This window comes from Oryctolagus cuniculus, chromosome 10, assembly GCF_964237555.1.
Source record: "Oryctolagus cuniculus chromosome 10, mOryCun1.1, whole genome shotgun sequence".
NCBI classification, from domain to species: domain Eukaryota; kingdom Metazoa; phylum Chordata; class Mammalia; order Lagomorpha; family Leporidae; genus Oryctolagus; species Oryctolagus cuniculus.
The window spans coordinates 119,367,733-119,388,276 of record NC_091441.1 but is presented as its reverse complement, the minus strand read 5'-3'; positions in this window follow the sequence as shown (position 1 = coordinate 119,388,276).

Here is a 20,544-nt window from a genome sequence, read left to right as displayed (position 1 = left end):
GAGCTGGATAGGAAGTGGAGCAGCTGGGACTTGAACCGGCACCCATAAGGGAATGCCAGTGCTGCAGATGGTGGCCTTACCCACTGTGCCACAGCACTGGCCCCTGGAAAGAACCTCTCTTGCCTCGTGTCCGTGTTGGATGGAGAGCTGTGGTGTGCATGTTTCATACGTGTCTGCATGTGTACAGCACTCCTGTACATGTTTGTTTTTCTATTGTACCACGTCCTGTGATCTTCTGTGTTAACACGAAAAAAGTAGATTCTAAATAAATAAGTGAATATTTTATAAGTTTTCTATTTTTTTTTGCTTGCTTGTTTTTTGGAATTTTTTTTACTGAGTACAGGGAAATCCCAAGTGGTCATAGTTTTCAGATTCTCACTTATTTTTCTGAAGTATCCTCCAGATTTCATGTGCTTGGATGAGGGTTTTATTTACAGAAGGAGCAATAGAGAGGGAGGGAAAGAAAGGGTAACTTTGTGGTTCTGGGATCATCAAATCTGGTTTCCTACCTTGTGATGTGCAGTCACCGGTTGCTGATGGAACACTGTTGTCTCAGCACTTCCTCCCTTGACACAAACGGACATGGAACTGAAACAGGACGTGACTAGCTCCAGGTCACCCATTCATCATAGCCCTGGTACCAGAGTCCAGTTTTCAATCCATCGGAACATCTAATACATGCATTAGTCCATACACGCAGCCTTCAACACAAGGTCTGACTGTGCACACATGTGCACAAAGACTGGTCGGGGGAAACAGAATAAATTTCCACTTTAGGAAACAAATATTCAGAAGGAATGCGTGTTGTTGATGGCTAAGTTGGCACATGACCTGAGGTGTGTAGCAGTCACATTGTGCTCTATCTTACACACAGGAGTAGCACAACACTCACAGGACAAGGACATTGAAAACTGGACTCTGGTACCAGGGCTATGATGAATGGGTGACCTCGAGCTAGTCACGTCCTGTTCCAGTTCCATGTCCGTTTGTGTCAAGGGAGGAATGGATCCATGCGCCAGGGTCACTGGTCTGCCTTTTAGTTTATGGGAGTTGGGACAAGCCTGGATTTGAAGGGGCTTTTCCCAACGTTGAAGGGCTGGGTGCCGATTTCTCCTTCTGCACATCTTTGAGAAGTGGACAGAGAAGGACTGAAGAAAGTGAATCTGAGCAAGTCTTTTCTAGCACAACCACCACTTCCTTGCAGAGCCAGCCCTTCTGCACGTGCTGGGTTAGCTCCCTAGATGTCTGTTCTGATCAGACCCACCTTCAGTGGCCCTCCCCCAGCTCCCATGGCAGCAAGAGCCTCAGTTTGAAGTGGTGCATTGAATGAGGCCATCAACTCCCCAGGGAGGCCCCGAGGCCCAGCCCAGCTTCCCACAGGGTGAGGGTCAGGCACGGCCCGCCAAGAAGCTTCCCAGCTCCAGCTCTTGTTTTCTCACCATTGCACGTGGCGTGAATGCATTCTGCCTTGATGGCACAACATCCATGCTTGGATTAAATGACACTAAGCAGCAGAAGTTCTAAGTTTTGTCTGTGCCGTGAGTATGTGCTTGTGCCTGGGGTAGGAGCCAGAGTCCCAAGCTAACAGGATGCCCGGGATCTGGTCCCACGACACCTGTGTTGTCTATGCAACATTTGAAACCCATGTGGGTTGTCTCGTAATGGGCATCCTTGATGCACTTTCTGAAGATGCCTCACACGCCTACATCTTAAACATTTTGCAGCACAGGAAACATTGTTTTGCTGTATTGTCCACAGAGGTTATGAAGTTCCCTCTCATTAGCTCTTTTGACCCTCACCGTGCCTCCTTCCCAGTTAAAGAGAGCCAGGATCCAAACCTCAGCTGAATCTGATTCTGAATCCAGATCTAAGCTCCAGAACTCCTGCCACACCCTGTTTGTCCTCCCATGACGTCACATACGTAAGGGTTTTGAAATGCAGCAAAGTGACTCACAGGTGTGAGGCAGTGACTGTTGCAAACACAGAAGCATGGATCAGTCTTTAAGTGAGAAAGGATCTGACATGGGGAAATCCAAGGATACCGAGACAGTATCATCTCTGGGTTGGTGGGGGAGGAAGCGTGGTGCAGAGATCCGTGTGCAGGGTCAAGTAGAAGGTGAAACAGGAGAGCCGGGTGGGAACCACACTTATCACCAGCCTTGCTCTCATTTGGCCTGGAACTATGATCACAGCCCCCATTCTGCTGCTCGCCCCAACCCCGCCTTCCACAGCCTTCTCTCCACAGTCACTGATGTGTTGGTCTTTTAATTAAGGCTCAGCCTCCACTAAACACCACATCCCACCAATGTCTCCTTTGTCCCTGGATTCCTCCTTAACACATTCATTGTTCCTTCTTTTTTCCTCCCCAGACCCCTACTGTGGGGAGCAACCCGGACTAGACTAAGTTACTGGAATTAAGACTTATTCTATGCATCTGCTCTCCCACAATATGGCGCTGGGAGAAGAGAAAACAGCTTCTACGCAGCTGCCTCTTGCCAACTTGAGTGATGACCTCCAGGAGCTGATCCTGCTCCTGATTGGAGGAGAGCAGTGTACTCGGCGTGTGGGCAGCCGAGTTGGGATTGGTGGAAGAGGACTATAAAGGAGGAGAGAGACGGCATGCACCAGGAACATCTAAGGGGAACACCTGAGGGAACACCTGTGCAGCCCCCGAGAGAGCCGGCCGGAGGTGTGCCGCTCCCCCGCGGAAGTGGGGAATGTGGCTAGGGGGAACCGCCCTTCCACGGAGGTAGAAGGGACGGTAGTCAACCCGGGAAGAACCAGCAGCAAACCCGGGGAGGGCCGAGCAGACAAAAGAACAGCGCAGGGTCCTGTGTCGTTCCTCCACGAAGACGGGGAGCGACACACTACTACTTCCATTTCTGGACTCTTGGGGCCAGAGCATCCTTAGTGTAGGATCAGCAGCGTCTCTGGCCAGCGCTCTGCACACAGTCCTGCTCGCCTCCCAGTCACGACAGACAGAATCACCTCCAGACACTGGCAGATCTTCTCTTGGGGCAGACTCACCTCCTTTGAAAGTGACTCGTGTTTCCCATGAAAACTGCACAATCGAGTCCCAAAGGGGAGAGCTCACCTGAGCAGGATGTTCCCGTGTCCCCTTGGGAGAACATTCTCTCTGTGACTCAGTGTGTTTCTCACATTAAATGATAATTAATTAGAAAGGTGGAGTTTTGATGCCAGCCTTGTGACGTAGCAGATTAAACCCTCACCACCTGCAATGCTGGTATCCCATTTGGGCATCAGTTTGAGTCCTGGCTGCTCCACTTCTGATCCAGCTCCCTGCTAATGTGCCTGGGAAAGCAATGGAAGATGGTGAAGTGCTTGGGCCCCTGCACTCATGTGGCAGGCCTGGGTGAAGCTCTTGGCTTTGGCCTGGCCCAGCCCCAGCTGTGATGTACATTTAGGGGGTGAACCCAGTGAATTGAAAACATCTCTCTCTGTGAGTGTCTCTGTGTCTCTCTCTGTGACTCTGACTTTCAAATAAATGAATAAAAAAAGGCATAAGAAAGGCATAGTTACAGATAGAGGGAGAAAGAAAAAGAAAATCATCCATCTGCTGGTTCACTTCCCCACGCAGCTGCACAGATGCAATGACCGGGACTGGGCCAGGCCAAAGCCTGGAGCCTGGAGCTCCCTTTAGGCCTCCCACACTGGGGCAGGGAGTTTGCTCTCAACTTGCCGACTGGGCTCCTGGGTGGCGGGGCTGCACGCTGCTGTTCCTCCCTCTGCAGCTCTGTTCTTTGCACATGGTGTGCACTCACTGGGTTGAACAAATACATCAATGAATCTGCCAATGCTTTGTGAAGTTAAAGGGACTGACAGATACAAAGTGCCGTAAGTATGGTGATGAGATTTGTGAACTGTTGGGGTTAGGTGAAGCCAGCCCTTTCTCTGGAAAGAACTGACAAGAGCACTCAATGCAGTGCTTACTGAGAGTCTGGATTTCAAGAGCTCCAACAAAGGGCTGCTGTCAATTACACGATCACCATGGTCCACCGAGGAAGCTGATGGGTCAGGGAGCACACCAGTGAGAGTCTGGATGACATCAGCAGAGGAAACCAGCAGTGTTTAAACGACTTCTTTTGAACCATCTACAGACTGCATCTGCTCCCTTCATGGCTGATGCAGAGGTCCCTAAGCTGCTGGCAGGTACACTAACCACAGACCCTGCTCTCCAGACCAGATCTGCATGGAGAGCAGGAAGCAGCAAGGGGAGAAACACCTGTGGATTGTGGAAAGTGAGAGGAGTAGTTGTTGCTTGTCAACGGTTTTACTGCAATCTCTGTAGCCAGCCGTGGCTTTTCTGAGCACTTTGATACCTGGTAACCATCTGCAGAACTCACCCAGTTCTCCAGAAGTAGGAACCTGCTTGTTCTCATGCTTGGGATGAACACAAAGAAACTGAGACCGGCAATCTTTCATTAAGGGGAAAGGAAACTTTCGAGTGAAACGCAAGTTTTTAGCAGGAGAGTGAGGGTGAGAAGATCAGAGTGGGGGTGAGAAGATGCAGGGGAGAGCGAGGGTGAGAAGATCAGAGTGGGGGTGAGAAGATGCAGGGGAGAGCGAGGGTGAGAAAATCAGAGTGGGGGTGAGAAGATGCAGGGGCACTTCTAAGGACATCAGAGTGGGGGTGGGAAGATGCAGGGGCACTTCTAAGGACAACAGTTCATGTCCACCTGGTCCTGAGCTCCTCCACTGTCATGCAGGGCCAGCAACCCCTCTCTGAAGCCTGGAATCCCCTCGCCCCACTTCTGCAAGTTCGGCTCTTTTCTCATCTTCTCTCAAATATTGTCTCCTCCAAAAGTCCACCTATTTAACCTATCTTAGGGGTTATTTATTTATTTAGAAGGCAGAGCAATAGAGGGAGAGGGAAAAGGGGCAAGAAGGCGAGGGAGAGATGAGAGGAAGAGAAGGAGAAAGGGGGAGGAGGAGGAGGAAGATGAGGGGAGAGAGAGAGAGAGAGAGAGAGGGAAGGGAAGGGAAGGGAAGGGAAGGGAAGGGAAGGGAAGGGAAGGGAAGGGAAGGGAAGGGAAGGGAAGGGAAGGGAAGGGAAGGGAAGGGAAGGGAAGCAGAGAGATCATTTGGTTCACTCCCCAAGTGACTGTGACACCCAGGGCTTGTCCAGGCTGATGGCAGAAGTGAAAGCTCTTTCTGGGTTTGCCACACAGGAGGCAAAGGCTCACACACTTGGGCCACCATCTGCGGCTTTCCCAGGTGCAACATCGGGAAGCTGGGTCAGCGGTGGAGCAGCTAGGACTTGAACCTGTGCTTGATACGGGTGCAGGGTCAGAAGCAGCACTCTCAACCTGCTGCACCACAGATGGCCATGTATGAACATATCCTTCGCACTCACAGCTGGGCCTCTTTTAAAAAATATTAATATGAAGAGAACAGATTTCATGTGTTTCATGGGTACAGTTCTCAGAAGACAGCCATAATGCCCTCCCTCCCTCTCTGTCTCTGTCCTCAATCACTTTCCTGCCCTCCTTTTTTATTTTCTTAAGATGTTTGCAAAAACATATTTTCCATCTACTCTGTAATCACAGGCATAATGCACACTAACCATAATATTCCACAAGTCAAAAGTGGGACCAAAACCAAAAGTGGGCTAAAAACAACAATCAAATCACAAGATGTCCATTTCTTATATTGACTACCACATATCAGAGAAAATGATATTTTTCTTTTTGGGACTGGCTTATTTCACTAAGCATAATGGTTTCCAGTTGCATCCATTTTGTTGCAAAAGACAAAATTTCATTCCTTTTTTATGGCTGAGTAGTATTCAACACTGTATAAATACCACATTTTTAAAATATTTATTTGAAAGTCAGAGTTACACAGAGAGAGGAGAGGCAGAAAGAGAGAGAAGTCTTCCATCAGTTGGTTCACTCCCCTATTGGCTGCAGTGGCCAGAGCTGCGCTGATCTGAAGCCAGGAGTTTCTTCCAGGTCTCCCATGCGGGACTTGGACCATCTTCTCCTGCTTTTCCAGGCCATAGCAGGGAGCTGGATTGTAAGTGAAGCAGCTGGGTCTCGAACCAGCACCCATATGGGATACCAGCACTTCAGGCCAGGGTGTTAACCTACTGTGCCACAGTGCCGGCCCCATGTATACCACATTTTCTTTATCCAGTCATCAGCTGATGGACATCTGGGTTGATTCAGAGTCTTAGCTTTGAGTTTAGAAGGAACATTCCTCAATACAATCGAGGTAATCTATGACAACTCACAGCCAACGTCGTATTGAACAGAGCAAAGGCGGAAGCATTTCCACTAAGATCTGGAATCAGACAAGGATGCCCACTTTCTCCGTTGCTATTCAATAGAGTTCTGGAGGTTTTAGCCAGAGCCACGAAGCAAGAAAAAGAGATCAAAGGGATACAAATTGGAAAGGAGGAAGTCAGATTATCCTTGTTTATAGATGGCATGATCCTATTTATAGAGGGACCAGAAGACTCCACTAAAAGACTTCTAAAACTCATTGAAGAGTTTGGTAAAGTTGCAGGATATAAAATCAATACACAAAAATCAGTACCCTTTGTTATACAAACAGTGTCATTGCGGAGGAAGAACTTGTAAGATCAGTACCATTCATGATAGAAACAAAAAAATTTAATACCATGGAATAAAACATAACCAAGGATCTGAGAGATCTCTACAAGGAAAATTGCAAAATATTAAATAAATAGAAGAAGACACAAAAAAATGGAAAAATCTTACATGTTTATGGACTAGAAAAATTAATCAAAATGACCATACTACCTAAAATAGTTAATAGATTTGATGCAATCCTAATCAAACTACCAAGGACATTCTTTTAAGATGTAGAAAAAACAATGCTAGAATTCATATGGAGACACAAGGAATGGTGAATAACTAAAGTAATGTTGTACAACGGAAACAAAACCAGAAGCAGTACAATACCAGATTTCAAGACATACTGCAGGGCAGTTATAATCAGAAGAGTCTGGTACAGGCACAAAAATAGACATGTAGACCAGTGGAATGGAATAGAAACCCCAGAAATCCACCCACACAGCTACAACCAACTAATCTTTGACAGAGGTGCTAACGCCAATCCCTGGAGAAAGGACAGCTCTTCAACAAACGGCGGTGGGAAAACTGGATCTATGCATGCAGATGTCGGGAAGAAGATCCCTACCTTACACTTGATACAAAAATCCACTCACAGTGCATCAAGGATCTGAATCTAGACCTCTTACATCTGAGAACTCTGAAAAGTCCATGGAAAATGCGTATCATGAAACAGCTGTGCATTGTGCATGCGCTTCCAAGTTTTTTTGCACCAAAATGAAATGTCTGTGAACTTTTTGAAATACCCGCAGCTATCGTCCTGTTTGTTCACCTGCCTAACTAATCAGGCTCTGGTCATGACTTCTGAGAGTCTTTACTTGGTTTGCTTTCAGCTTTCTGTGGCTGGAGGGTTCCCCTCTCCAGAGGAGAAGCATCCTCTCTCATCCCCGCATGGCTGATAGCTGGCTAGCCCACTGCTTCCGTCTAACAGTTGCTTGGTTTGTATTGTGCGTTAGAGATCCTGGCTTCTGTAATTGAGTTCTTGTTGTGGGCCAGGAACCAGTAATCTTGCAACACAGCTCTTGTCTCAGAGAGACACATCCTGGAGGCCGTGAGGTCCTCAGTCCTTGTAGTATGAGGTGGCGTCAGTTCCTGGTTCCCGTGCTGCACGTCGGTTTTTGTGGATCCCACAGAAGTAATGTCGGAGCAGCTGCAGGGATGACAACAGCTGATAGGAAGGGTTCATTCCGTAGGGGGCAGGGGTGCCTCAGGACTGACAGGAGTGGACGATCGAACCCGTCTCGTTCGTGCAGTTCCGAGGCTGGCAGTTACTGCCTTTGTGGCCTTGGGTAGGTTGCTGGACCACTCTGAACCTCACTTTCCTGATGTGAAAATGAAGTTGACAGTATCTGTCCTTGTTGTAGGAATTTTATCAATGAATAATTCTAAGTGCTTGAAACATTGCTAAGTGACGCGTACAAGCAGCAGAGTGCACTTAAGCCGCTCGTGAGACTCCCACTCAAAATCAGAGTCTGTAGAAAGCAGGGATTCAGGAGATAACACAGAACAGCCATCATCTCCATGCAAAAAAAAAAAAAAAAAAAAAAGGTTAAGGTTGTATATACCACCTCTACTTTACCCTTCGACCCATTTAGATCATACGTTGAGGACACACTCCACTTTCCTTAAAGAAATGGATAGCTTTTTAAGGGCATCCCATAATAAGGTGTGAGTGAAGTCACCTCCGGCAGGTCGAGGCTACAGGGGGTGATGCACGATTCTGAACATGTGGGGCTTGCGTTCCCGTGGACAGATGTGCGATGTTTCATCAGCCGCTTCCTGGATGGGGTGGGAGGTGGGGGCACAGGTGTATCCCAGGGGCTGCTTTAGCAGCACAGAGGTTGACAGAAAGGATCACCCTCGAGCCACTTGGCTTCACAGCTGCACGGAGAAGGAAACAAGGCAGCAACACAGGGTCTGAGCGCCAGGCAACTGGAAAGCCCCAAGGAGATCCGCTCCAGGATCGGGCCACGCAAACCCCGATCACCTCAAACAAGCACGCAGTTCTGCGGGAACTCCCTCCCTTGCAGATCGCACAGGTTTTTTTCTATCCTTTCTTTTTGCCATGCATCACTTGTCATGGGAAAGCGTTTGATAGCCCCAACTAAGACTTAAGCACCCTGGTCAAAAGCTAATCCTGGCGATAATTCAGGCTATAAAATATGACAACATTGCACTTGGAAGGTGCGTCTCCACATTAGCAGAAAATAAGTTTTCTTTCCTTAATTTTGTACATAAAGTATCTGTCTTTGCTAAAGCGCGCCTCCCAACCTTTCCCAGATTGTTAAAGGCCCCATCGTGTGTAACTGGGGCTGTTTAGTCTCGTTTATTTGCTCTGCACACAGTAACCACTAGCACGTTCCACTTTCTCATTACCAGGCCTTTCAGAATTATTGCCGAACAGCATATCCGTGTGACTGCTCAGTTGCAATTCCTTTATAGTACTGCTTGATCTCAGCCTGGCTGCCGTGGATCGTGGACTTAATGTGCCTCTTTTCAGGGGTCTGGTAACCTCCAGATGAGATTGTTCTCTTCAGTCCTTGTAGATTTCAGCGGCTGCCCATGCGGCCTCCTGCATGGCAGTGTCTCTTGCTAAGTAAAAGCCCTCGGCTTGTCATTTCTGTAGTCATTTACTTGGAAATTATCGTCATTCATAGCTCTTTCTCATCAAGTGTTTCTCAAAGCAAAGTCTAGAATTTTAAGTTCCGGGCATGGGAAGGTATCAGAGGCTTAGCATCACCTGGCCTTTAAAAAAAAGTATGCACTTATTTTATCTTTTTAAAGTTTTATTTATTTGTTTATTTATTCGAAAGTCAGAGTTATACAGAGAGAGAAGGAGAGACAAAGAGATAGGTGAGAGAGAGGTCTTCCATCCGCTGGGTCACTCCTCAGTTGACCTCAATAGCCAGAGCTGCCCCCATCTGAAGCCAGGAATCAGGAGCTTCTTCTTGTCTCCCACACGATTTCAGGGTCCCAAGGACTTGGACTATCTTACACTACTTTCCCAGGCCATGGCAGAGTGCTGAATCGTAAGTGGAGCAGCCGGGATACGAACCAGCACCCATATGGGATACTGGCACTGCAGGCGGTGGCTTTACCCACTATGCCACAGCACCGGCCCTATTTGCATTTATTTTAAAGTCAGAGTTACAGATGCAGAGAGAGAGAGAGAGAGAGCCAGCTGTACCTTCTATCCATTTGTTCACTCCCTAGATGGCTGCACCAGCTGGGGCTGCAGGAGCCGGGAGCCTCATCCAGTTCTCTCAAATAGGTAGCAGGGGCCCAAGAACTCAGGCTGCTTTGCACTGCCTTTCCCAGGCCACTAACAGGGAGCTGGAACAAAAATGGAGCAGCCAGGAAACAAACTGGTGCCCATATGGGATGCCACTGTTGCGTGTGGCATCTTTACGCACTAAGCCACAACATCAGCCCCAGTAGCATCTGGTTTTAAAAAGGTATATAAAACCTTGAAGCATCATGGAGAAAGGACTTCATTTTTATCAGAACGAAGGGATGGAGTACGTTGATTGAAAAACCCTAAAGGAATAGATAAACTTATTTGCCGATTATCTGCTAGGCATGAGATTTTAGGGACCCTCCAATTTTTGCCTATTTTATTTGTATTGTTTTCATTTTTTCATGCACCCTGGTTTTATTGATAGTAGAAATAAATGGAGAGTTGTTCTTCTATTCATAGAAAAAGAAATGTATCTGTTTTCCCAAAAGGAAGCCGGTAACTTTGAGATATGTTATCTCAATTTTATAGTTGTAAGCGTTTAGCACAGATTATGTGTAAGATACAAGAGTGACAGAATACAAAGAAATAAAAGACAGGATCCACAGCCTTTTGTGCGCAATGCAGTTTACAGGTGGGCTAATAAATGATTGAGAATGATAAAGCCCTCTGTGTTTATTCAGAAACTGCTTGAGTCTTGTTACTCACCACATCGAAGTCTTCTCAGCACAGAGTTGTCTTCTGATCCGTACAAACCCTGCCTGGTTTGCAGCTCGCTTTCCCTTGGAAGATGTGAGTGGCCAATGGACAGACATTCCCCTGGGCTACAGGCAGCATGGGGAGGAGCCTGGTGCAGGGTAGAGGAGAGCGAGTGCCAGGGCAGTGATGTTTTAGTCCTAGCATCATTGGGAGAACTCCCTGACGTGACGCTGGCAGAGTGGTGTGTGGAGTGAGCAAACCATCAGTTACAGCTGTGCAAAGGCCCCGGGGCAGAACATGCGGCAGCACATGAAGGTGGCCAGGAAGCAGAGTAGCTGTGGGAAAGGCTCCCATCAGGAGCGTGATATGGGAGGAACTGAGTGAGGGGAAGACAGATCAGAGTGAGATTGAAGGAGGGAGCTCCGTGTGTTACACAGCCGGCTGGGGTGACTGCTGTACACAATAACCTAGTGTATATTCTATGGTCAGACACAAGAAAGGGGCCCCATGCCTCCAGTTCCAAAGTAACATCACAGAAGGGGAATGACCCGGTTGCCCCTCTTCCAGGCCAGCCCTCTGCTGTGGCCAGGGAGTGCAGTGGAGGATGGCCCAGGTGCTTGGGCCCTGCACCCCATGGGAGACCAGGAGAAGCTCCTGGCTCCTGCCATCGGATCAGCGCGGTGCGCCGGCCGCAGCGCGCCGGCCGCGGCGGCCATTGGAGGGTGAACCAATGGCAAAGGAAGACCTTTCTCTCTGTCTCTCTCTCTCACTGTCCACTCTGCCTGTCAAAAAAAAAAAAAAAAAAAAAAAAAAAAAAGAAGGGGAATGAGTGTTGACCCTGACCAATCAGCACACATTGTAGACATGCACCAAAATGTCACACTGGAGCCCAGAATACGTACAATCATTCATTTAAAAAAAAAAAGCCCAAATCATATCAGGCCATCAAGACCAAGGCAATGGTTTTGAATTTCATAGCAATTATTAGAGGAAACTTAGAAAGTTGGAATGAAATGGAGTGAAATAATCTTATTTACACGTTGAAAGTCTCGTTCCTGCTAAGCTATGGAGAGAGGTGTTGAAGAACCAGAAGTCAAGACATGACCCAATATTGAGAGACGATCATTTAGGCCAGTGGCTGGAAGACTATTGGCTGCCTGTTCTCATGCCCCCCTGAGAGCTGAGAATGGCTTGATACAGTTATATGCCTACGTAATCGTCTCGGCATTGCCTCTTAGCCGACAAAGCTTCAGCCATTTATTTTCTAACCCTTTCTGGAAAAAAAAAATGCTGGCTCCTGGCTTAGGCAGTGGAGTTAAGCCTTAGGCTGCTGCGTTTCCAGCAATGATTATTTCTCCAAGCAAGTTTTTGCTCTGCAGAGGAGAGGGAGAGAAATGATGATTGGCAGGTGGGATGAAGGGCAGAGCCCGGGGAAGACAGAAGTGCTTGGATGCAGGATGTAGTTCAAAGGCCGAGTGCTAAGATTTGCTTTTACATTGTATGCAGCAAGTGAATGAGAGGGGCCAAGAGGATTCTGGGAGTTTTGGCCCAAGCCCCTAGGGGGATGACTGTGCCCATCGGTGAGCTGGGGGTGATGGCAGGGAAGGAGCTGGAGGGCCCAGCGTGGGCAGGGGTGGAGAGTGTTGCTCTGAGCATGTTCCTGTGGTCACTGCTGCTGGACGTGCAGAGAGCGATGTGCAGTGAAGGCTGGGAGGGTGACATAGACAGCGCTTCCTGTGGAAGCCCCCGGGACGCCTGGGAGGGTGGGGACTGCTGCGTGGCAGGCTTTCTCCAACAAGAATGATAGTGATAGCTGACAGTCCTGCCCCAGTCTGTTGTAAGCCCGGTGCGAAAGACCTGCCGGTTAGGGGCGTGCACCTGCCTGGATTTCAGCACCACTGCCAGGAGCATCAGTGATGAAGGGGCCTCCTGCCCCGCTGTGCAGCCCATCACACGGCTGCTGCCAAAGCCACACCTGCCCCGGCTGTCTCCCCTTGGAGGGTGAGCACAGCAGGCCTTCGAAGGCAAGAAAGGCTCCTCCAGGCTGATTGTGGTTCCAGGTTCCCGATCATCTGGCTGAAACTGCTTTAGATTACCCAGCATTCCAGAAGCTTCTGCCCACCTCCATGCTTCCCTCCTTCTCTCAAGTCAGACTTGCTTCCTGGCCTAATAACTCCACTCTCCCAGGCTTTCCTGGGCCCATTCCCGTCCTGTCTCTCACAGGCAGTTCCTCAGTTACCTCCTTGTGGGCTTAGTGCCGTCTGCACGTCTGCATCAAGAGCCCACACTCAACACAGTGGTGCAACTCCTGATCTCATCACTTCCCACTGACAGCCATGCAAACCACTCTGCCCTGTGCCCTTCACCATTCCCATACTGCAGACCAGAAGACTAAGGTTAGAAGGGCTTATAGAATAGCTTCTATATAGCAAGCCAATTTTTTTTGGAATCCTATTCTTAGCAGGTGAAAGCACTGGGTGAGGACTTAAACCTGGGACTTGCTAACTCTGTGGGACCTGTGTCCACCAGCTGTTGTTCTCAGCATGGGACAGCGTTCTCTGGGTGTTCACAGTCCCCAGAGACATTATTTGTCCTGACAAGGAGCTGAAGGCCAGGGATGCTGCACAGTGCACAGGATACCATGATTGGAGGGATTGTTCAGTATTGAATACCCCCAGTGCACAAGTTGAATTTCATGGCTCTATAAGGAGAGGGAGAGCCCCAGCATTTAAATGAGTAACAGGAGAATTGGGATAGTCACATATAAAATAAGATGAAATGAACAAGCTCATTCTCTGTTTCTTGATAAGGAAGTAGTCAAAATAATTTCAATACATATTAAAAGCCTACTGTGTGAAAAATCTCAAAATCTGCAAGGCAAAAAAAATACTAGCAGGTGGAGAAAATAGTAGTTTTGGGTCATTATAAACATATTGACTTCTGGGGGGAAAATGCCATTTCTTCATTGTTTCCAGAATTAATAGGGATGCATGGGGATACTTCCAAGTTCATGAAAAAGTAGATTAAAAGATGTTTATTTTTATACAAGAGTTTTTGGAATCCATGTAGATGAATGTATTTTCATGCTCAATTAGGCCCAAAACATGTATGCCAAGCATTTTAGGGAGTGGATATGATTTTTGACATCATTTAATTAGAGAAAACTGCGGCTTAGATCTAGAGGAAGTGGAATTAGAATAGAACCAAGAGCCAGAAGCCTTGGCACTGTGCTTGGAATGTGACTGCAGAATCCCCGTTGGGGTAGAAACTGGTGACTTGGTTACTTTCAACTTCTTCCAGTCTTAGAAAGTTGGTGGTCACAATTCACAGGTGATAACTACCGTCTCCTGTTTCTTCTTTACAATGTTATTGATTTATCTGAGAGGCAGCCAGACAGACACACAGAGCTGTGGGCTATTGGGATACCTCTCAAAGGCCCACAGTGGCCAGGACTGGGCCAGGATGAATTGGAGAGTTAAAATTCAATCCAGGCTGCCGCCGCGGCTCACTAGGCTAATCCTCCGCCTTGCGGCGCCGGCACATCGGGTTCTAGTCCTGGCCGGGGTGCCGGATTCTGTCCCGGTTGCCCCTCTTCCAGGCCAGCTCTCTGCTGTGGCCCGGGAAGGCAGTGGAGGATGGCCCAAGTGCTTGGGCCCTGCACCCCATGGGAGACCAGGAGAAGCACCTGGCTCCTGCCTTTGGATCAGCGCGGTGCACCAGCCGCAGTGCGCAGGCCACGTCGGTCATTGGAGGGTGAACCAACGGCAAAGGAAGACCTTTCTCTCTCTCTCTCTCTCTCTCCCTCTCCACTCTGCCTGTAAAAAAAAAAAAAAAAAAAAAAAAAAAAAAAAAAACCACCCTCAATCCAGATCTGCCGTGTGTGTGACAGTAACTCCAACTACTTGAGCCATCACCTGCTACCTCCCAGGGTGCAGATATCAGGGAGCTGAGGGCAGGACCAAGAGCCAGAACCAGGGCTTGAATCCAGACACTCAGATGTAGAAGGTGGACGTCCCAGTCACTAGGCCGGATGCTCACCCTGATTCCTCCTCATATCACTATCTTCTTCCGCCTTTTTGGCCCACAACCCACACATCTTTTGTGTGTGAATTTTATTAAAATCAGTGAACAATCGGAAAGAAACAAAACAACCCCAGCACTTCCTTTGTTTTGGCATGTATGTATGTTGGGTTGTATACATTTCATAGGAATAACATGCCGTGGTCTGAGGTGTGAGTGTGCTGGGACAGCTGGTTGAACCATTTTTTGGGAGACCCACCTTCCATATTGAGTGCTGATCTGAGTTCTGTCTACTCCACTTCCGATCCAGTTCCTTGCTGACGTGACTTGGAAACAGTAATTGATGACTCAAGTGTTTGGGTCCCTGATACCCTTTAGGGGACTGGGGTGAAGTTCCTGGCTCCTGTTTTTGACCTGGCCCAGCTGTGGCTGTGTGACCATTAGGGGAGTGTGGATTCTCTCTCTCTCTTTCTGTTTGTCTCTCTCTCTTCCTCTATCACTCTGCCTTTCAAATAAGCAATAACGATCTTTAAAAACTATGCTATGGTTTGTGACCACGTACTCAAGTGTAGAGACACTAGCATTATACTGATTCAGCTTGCCTTGTCTGTGACCCAAAGAGGTTTTTTTGTATACATGGAGAATGGAGGTAGGCAGTTTTCCTCATTTCTATTTGTGGGTGTTGGTAGGATAACAATAAATTCATATTTAATCTCGTGTAACTATATGCATTTTATCAATTGATTCGACGAGTTTCACGGAAGAAAATGTTTCGCCAACACACCACTTTCTGCTGAAAATAGTCTCCCTGGAAAGTCTTCCAGAGCAGTGAACGGTGGCTTTGTCAGTTCCTACTGTGGCATCTGTGCAGCACGTCCATGGAAGAGGGAACTTTACAGTCCTTAATAGAGACATCGACCAGGACTTCCCCAGAGAATCCAAAGTCCTTTGACAAAAATCAATGTTGGGCTGAAAGGGAAACCGTCTGCACCTTACCCCTGACACTTTTCTTCCCATTCATTCCTTTGTATATACTTTATCCAGTATTGTACAAGTAAGTCTCCACGCACACTCCTTAGAAAACTCACTGTTTAGGAAAATGGAGTTTGGACACCTGCTGGAATATTTTCAGATTGCCTTTTATTTTCATTCTGGAGAAGAAGGGGAAGAAGTGAAGACCAATACAGATGGCAGACGGTGTTCTGAAGAGGGTTCACAGTGGGTAAGAGTTCTTGGGCACTGTGTGCTGTGTCCTTCACTGGATCCTTTCCACGGATCCTAGTAGCACACACACCTGAGTGGTTGGTGCTGAGTAACATTCTACAGATAGTAACAGCTGGAGAGGGAGGTCAAGTTCATTACATAGCTGGTAGGGGACAGAGCTCCCTCCTAAACCTGGAGGAACTGGCTCCAGATCTGAAAATCTTAACCAAGAGAATTGCAAAACGGTTGTGCTTTGTCCACTGCACCTCTCATTACACATTGTGCAGCGACGTTGATAAATAACCAAAGTGACACGTACTACCTGTGTGGCTTGAAGGACTCAGTAGGAGGCACACCAGGCTGCATGTTAGAAACTAGGAGAAAGAAGATTTAGGTCTACCAGTTTGAGCTTAAGGATCTCCGGTTGTAAAATTGAATGGGCTAGATAATGGTGTCTCTAAAATTCTTTCTCACTAGCTCAGACATCTACCAAAGGAAAATGTCTTAGTGTTCTTTCTCCATGCTTGTTGCAGGTGCATTAAGTGCATGGAACCCTGCCACGGTGTGACAACACAGGCTGAAGGAAGGACTATGAAGATTTTATCTGGTAGGTGGCATGTGTCTGCTTAAAGATGTGGTAATGAAAGTCGTGTCTGCTTACTTTGGGTCTAACATGGTTGACCCAATGCCAAGAGGTAAATTAAATATGACTTAGTAGGGGTCAGTGTTATACTTAGAACTAATTCTAGTATAAATTATTTTCATTTCTCCTTCCTGAATTGTGCAAGGAGATGTGTGTCTCAGAACAGCAATAGGGACAGTTGCAGTGAGAGATCAGATTTACAGCATGAGCAGAGCTTTCCATGTGGTAGGCATCCCATCTATGTCTCAGGGCAGCCACGTGTTGGTGGGGGGGAAGCATGGGAACTGGCAATAGTGAACTATTTAAATATGTGCACCAAGGCCGGCGCCGCGGCTCACTAGGCTAATCCTCCGCCTAGCGGCGCCGGCAACACCGGGTTCTAGTCCCGGTCGGGGCGCCGGATTCTGTCCCAGTTGCCCCTCTTCCAGGCCAGCTCTCTGCTGTGGCCAGGGAGTGCAGTGGAGGATGGCCCAGGTGCTTGGGCCCTGCACCCCATGGGAGACCAGGAAAAGCACCTGGCTCCTGGCTCCTGCCATCGGATTAGCGCGGTGCGCCGGCCGCAGCGCGCCGGCCGCGGCGGCCATTGGAGGGTGAACCAACGGCAAAAGGAAGACCTTTCTCTCTCTGTCTCTCTCTCTCTCACTGTCCACTCTGCCTGTCAAAAAAAAAAAAAAAAAAAAAAAAGGAAGACCTTTCTCTCTCTCTCTCTCTCTCTCTCACTGTCCACTCTGCCTGTCAAAAAAAAAAAAAAAATATGTGCACCTGCTGTCCCTTGATAGGTAACATTTGAGTAAAGAAAATTCTCTCAAGTGAAAAATCATTAGACTCTGAGTAACATGTCAGCCAGCTCTTAACACTGGAAATTGGTTTGATTGGCAAAGCTACTTCAGCTGGTAGAAGAAATACTCAATAAAATCTGGAGGCCATAGAAAAGGTAGTGGGCGGCAAGGTTTGGTGAGGAGGGATGGGATGACTGGATAGAGCGTGGATGAGGAGGTTCTGAGGTTTATGCTGTTGGAATACTGTGTGTGATGCTATGAGGGAGGGTTTGTACTGTTCTACATCTGTCCAAACCCATGGGCTGCACATCACCAGGCTGGAAGCCTAATGTGAACCAGACACCTTGGATGGTAATGATGTGTCCAAGCAGATGTGTCAGGTTAGCAATTGAACCACCCTGGTTGGAGATGTTGATAACAGGGGAAGTTGTGCATTTGTGGATTTGTACATCTCTCAGAATTTTCCTGCAAGCTTAAAGCTGGTCTAAAAACAGTCTAAATAAGAAGTGCTACCTCTTGCTTAGCCTTTTTTGACATTATTCTAACAGCCTGTTGTATAAAGGCACGGTCTGGGATCTCATTTTGTCACAACCTGAGCCCAGGATCCAGGGTGAGAATTTTGTTTTAAATATGACATGATATTGTCTCCGCATAACAGTAAAATAAAATATGTGTCTCTCTGCAAAGAATGGTGTGTTTGAAGTTGGGTAGGTGAACATGGGGTTCTGTGAGTAGGTTTTGATGACTGCTTGCAATTTCTTGTGAGATTTCAGTAAGATCATATTGAGCTTGCAAATAATTATCCTAAAAGTCAAAATCTTATCAGTGAGAAGGGAACTCTAATGTGGATTATCTTACTGGTATAATGATGAACGAGCATGTTCAAATTCACATCAAAGTGTCTGGTGGGAAAGGAATTCTGTAGGAAAATTCTTCCCAGTTGATTTTATCAGAAGCTGTTCTTTGAAGGGTGAGCACTCATCAAAGAATAGAGGCTGCTATATAAAGCTACATCGACCTATAAATATGACTAATTAAAAAGAAAGTGGAGCTGTAACTTGCTATGTTTTCGTCTTCAGTACCAGTGGCATCAAAAAAATCATTCAGAATGCTCATAAAAATTGCTTTCCATGTTTCTTAGGACTAAAAACAGTTTTTCAGAAACTGGATTAATCCTCTTTTCCTGACACTTTTGCCAGAAGTTTGAGATAAAAAGAAAAACACTCTTATTATGTTCCCTGCCTGAAAGAGCAGTGGAGGTAAGATCTGAGTCCAAAATTGTGCATTGCTGCCTCCAGTCATTCTTGAAACCTTTCTTGTGGCTGTGATGCGCAAGAAATAGCTGGGGAATTTTTATCTCCACCCCCTCAAGTTACCCAGATCATCTGCTCCTGCTTTTTACAAATAGAAAAGAGGAAAACTGTCCCTGATGCTTTGTGTAGGGTGGGCGCCTGTGAGATCTGCTATTTCCATGGGTGGATCAGAAGCCAGTGTCACGATGGCTTCCCACACAGCAATATGGGAACCCACATTCACAGCAGGATTCCCAGTTGGCAGGATAGCCGATTGCACCTGCTAATAAACACACAGCTATTGGGGGTAAGATTCCTCAGGACAACTTAGAGAATTCAGTTAGTGTTTTGTGTGGAAATCAGAAGTTCCTAAATTGGGATGATGATTTCACAGCCTTTGAAAAGTGCAGCGTGGTGCAAGAATTAATTGTTCCTACTCTTTTATTGCCATCATTGATGACTACATGATTGTAGCTGCATGCTAGTCTTTTTGGGGGGGGGGGGTAGGCAGAGTGGACAGTGAGAGAGAGAGAAAGAGAGAAAGGTCTTCCTTTGCCGTTGGTTCATCCTCCAATGGCTGCCATGGCTGGCGCGCTGCGGCAGGCGCACCGCGCTGATCCGATGGCAGGAGCCAGGTGCTTCTCCTGGTCTCCCATGGGGTGCAGGGCCCAAGCACTTGGGCCATCCTCCACTGCACTCCCTGGCCACAGCAGAGAGCTGGCCTGGAAGAGGGGCAGAATCCGGCGCCCCGACCGGGACTAGAACCTGGTGAGCCGGCACCACAAGGCGGAGGATTAGCCTAGTGAGCTGCGGCACTGGCCCTGCAAGTCTTTTCAACAGAATCTTGCTTGTCAGAAAGCATGGATTCAGTGAATAGAAGTGAACCTCCATATAAACAATAAATTGAATCAGATTTCTGAGAATTTGTCTTGAAAAACGTTAGGGTAGGAAATGATGCCTTGACACTGGCTGGGAAGAAGATGCTCTGTGATTCTGAGGGAATCTTTGATGACGGTGAGTATGCCTCTGGCAGCAGGCTTTCTGGAATTATGGCGTCGAGATGGAAGTACCCCCACCTATGCTGGCTGACAAGCAGGGACTGTCCTACTGGGGCTCCCGAGACAGAAGCAGAGCCACTGCTTTCAGGACCCCCAGGGAGCAGTGTTCGTCCATGCCCATGTTTCACCAGGGGCCATGGACTGCAAGGTCCTGGACAAAACCTGCTGTTTGTGAAGAGCACCTTGAGAGAGTCCTCGTCAGACCAGAGCCCTTAGTCCTCTACAAGGTGTGCACAAGGTCACGGACGCCTGGTGCTTGCACTCGGAACTTTGCTGTGCACATTTCTTGTCTCCCTGTTTCTACTACGTTAGAGAGCAGCACAGATCCACCAGCATGCTGGCCTCTGCTTGCCCCTGTGGCGTGTTTCAGCAATGTGGCAGGTTACTCTGACCCAGCGAGTTTACGTGGTGTCACCATGGGAACCACTCAGTTCAGCTCTGGGTCACGATTCACCTCTTCCTCATCCTGCTTACTGCTTCTTTAGGACATGGAGCTACTAATCATGTCTGGTGGAGGGATTTTGAAACTTTTTCTTGACTGAATAGTGCTTTGTTCAAAGGAATAGTAACAATGTAACAAAAGATGCTTGGTAGTTAACACAGAGAAGCTGTCTTCAGCATTTGGGAGCGTTTTCCTGGGATGATCTTCGTCTTCTGTTGGCTCCACTTGGTCTTCGGAGGTCACCAGGAATTTCACTGACTGTCCAGGGCTCTGCCATACCCAGTGTTGAAAGCTGTGTCTGGAAGATACAGTGTCTTTCCTGGTCTTTAATGGTTTTACTAGAGGTCTGTGACCAGTGTGATTTGGAAATGTCCCTTACCTCCCTGTAAAAATATGCTGATTATAACTCATAATCTAAAACCAGTGCTTCAGTTTTGGTCTGCATCTGTCCAACTGCATTGTTTCAGAGTCTTTGGGTCGTAAGTAGGAGGAAACTCAACTCCATCTACCAGAAAGTGTTCCAATGGCTGAAATAAATGAATGGCTTAGGGGTGGC